The 2,681-nt window shown below is 31.9% G+C and overlaps 1 long non-coding RNA gene across 1 annotated transcript; it reads right to left on the reverse strand.

Moving 5' to 3' along the window:
- Positions 1-972: 972 nt before the first annotated feature.
- Positions 973-1,822, reverse strand: LOC149237552 (uncharacterized). The gene is made up of 3 exons (XR_016245291.1): positions 1,520-1,822; positions 1,308-1,377; positions 973-1,069 (listed from the first exon to the last, which is right to left on the reverse strand). It is a non-coding gene; the product is annotated as an uncharacterized LOC149237552 (long non-coding RNA).
- Positions 1,823-2,681: the final 859 nt, after the last annotated feature.

Raw genomic sequence — 2,681 nt, forward strand, 5'->3', positions numbered from 1 at the left:
TTCAAGTGAACAACAGTCCATAATTTATAAAGACATAACCTCGGGACCTGGGGAGTTGCAAGATTATAATTCCCATTCAATAATTTGATGCAACAAATAACGCAAAAGACCTCACGAGTGGGAGACTAAGTGTACGACAAAGACAATTTCCAAGAGTTTCTCGCGCTCCCATAATTATCTAGATAAATGGCCCTACCTTACCGTAAACGTGGATATCGCGTTTCTTGAACTTCAAAACATCTAGCCTAGCTTTTCTTTAACATATTGTTTGTTCAGAAATCCTACAAATCCCTTTGGAGTCTATGATTTAGAAAGGAATCACACAAACTGATTTATTAATTGATTTCAGGAAAAAATCACATCATGATGTCTAATCTTTATCCCTGTTTAACCATAAATTTAAAGGAGCAGGATCCCTGTTTAACCATAAATTTAAAGGAGCTCCTGCTCTGTGCAAGTTCCACAAAAATTCCAAATACAATGTTCTCTTAGCCAGAAATTTAAAAGAGCAGCAGCAAAAATTCTAAATCTAATAGGAAAATAGACGCTCCCATAATTATCTAGATAAATGGCCCTACCTTACCGTAAACGTGGATATCGCGTTTCTTGAACTTCAAAACATCTAGCCTAGCTTTTCTTTAACATATTGTTTGTTCAGAAATCCTACAAATCCCTTTGGAGTCTATGATTTAGAAAGGAATCACACAAACTGATTTATTAATTGATTTCAGGAAAAATTCACATCATGATGTCTAATCTTTATCCCTGTTTAACCATAAATTTAAAGGAGCAACTGGTTCTTTTCAAGTTCAACAAAAAATCCAAATCCAATGTTCTCTTAACCAGAAATTTAAAAGAGCCGCAGCAAAAATTCTAAATCTAATAGGCAAATAGATAAGTATTGCAGTACAATAAAGTCTCCGGAAGGCACCTGAGAAAGATATTGCTTCATAGCAGCAGTTCAATAAAGTCTCCGGAAGACACCTGAGAAAGATATTGCTTCAGAGCAGCAGTGCTCACCCGATCCTTTGCACACGAAGCTCTCCACATTGAATACTCAGCAAAGTCACTGAACAAACAAAGCACCATAGCAATTTTGAAAATAATTAGTGAATTGTTGTTCACAAAGATTCAATCAATTGTTGTTCACAAAGAAATCAAATCGACAAACATCACATTACCTCAGAAATCTGGCTCTGTAGTATTATTCACTCAGCGGTTTTGAAAATAATTAGTGAATTGTTATTCACAAAAGATTCAATCAATTGTTGTTCACAAAGAAATCAAATCGACAAACATCACATTACCTCAGAAATATGGCTCTGTAGTATTATTCACTCAGCGGTTTGCACCCTGATCAGTGCTCTGCCTTTGAAGCTGGAATCAAGAAATTAAAAACAAACAAAGAACTATTAGTGCAGAAACATATACAAATAACAAATGAATTGTTGAAACCAAACCCAGAAAAATTAAAGAATATCCATTAATATGAATAAATTAAAGCATAGATCTCCCACACCTCATCTATCCATTCAAAAGAGGAATGGAGATTGCGCTGGCCAATTTGTTTCACCGAAATCCTCTGTTTCAGAAAAGTTTTCCTCTCTGTTCTGCGCTGGCCCAGTGGTTAATTTCACACATGTAAAAACAACAATAACAACAACACAGGCAACACAAACATACAAAAAAAAATTAACAACAACAAAGGCAGCAAAAACATACAAATAACCGGCATATCCAGCGAAAAACATACACACAGGAAAGAAAAAGGAGCGCTCCACATATTCAATCATAACACAACACACAGAGGAGATCAAATAAAAGGAGAGGATGCAGAATAAACGTTAATTGCACTGGATTGTTATATATATAGAAATGCCATGCCATCTTTTCTCTCTCGATCCTATTTTAAGAATTCTTGACCATCAAGGTTCTTGAAATTTGATTTCACAAAAAGCTAGCATGGGAAAGGCGGTTCAAGATTCTGGAAAATTGATTTCTCAAAAAGCTAGAGTGGGAAAGGTCGTTTCCTTCTTCCAAAGGCGGTTTCGTTCTTCCAATTGAATCAAAATAGCTTGCTATTTACACTTTAAAGTTCGCTTATTACATGGTTCTGGAGATGTCACATTAATGTTCACTTGTAAAACTTTTAAAAATGAGAAATTATAAAAATATACACGGTTTTCCATGATATCTGAGAAATTCTGGAAAGATAAATGGTTTTGAAGATGTCAGCCTGAAAGTGTCAATTCTTATATATGAATCATAAATGATAAAATTAGAATCTATTGGATCATAGTCCTCCAAAAGGTTAGTTCCAAATGTTTGTTTTAAATTATTTTATTTTAATATTTTGGAGTAAATTATTTTATTTTAATATTTTGGAGTGGTAGGTTTATATATATGGAACTTTTATATATATATATATATATATATATATATATATATATATATTATATTTTAATAGTTAATGGATATTATTATAGTTTTTATACTTATGTTAGTATTAACTTCACAAACTACTTGACATTTATGTAAGGAGAGTTTTAAGTGACATTTTTTGGTTTAATTTTTTTTAAATCAAATAAAAATATTGATGAGAATATATTTCCTAATAAATATTATATTTATTTTTATCATATTTATAATAACTTATTTAAATATCATGATTTCTATAATAT

This window comes from Pinus tabuliformis, chromosome 8, assembly GCF_031772625.1.
Source record: "Pinus tabuliformis cultivar Carrire ecotype Pingquan chromosome 8, CPIR1, whole genome shotgun sequence".
NCBI lineage: Eukaryota > Viridiplantae > Streptophyta > Pinopsida > Pinales > Pinaceae > Pinus > Pinus tabuliformis.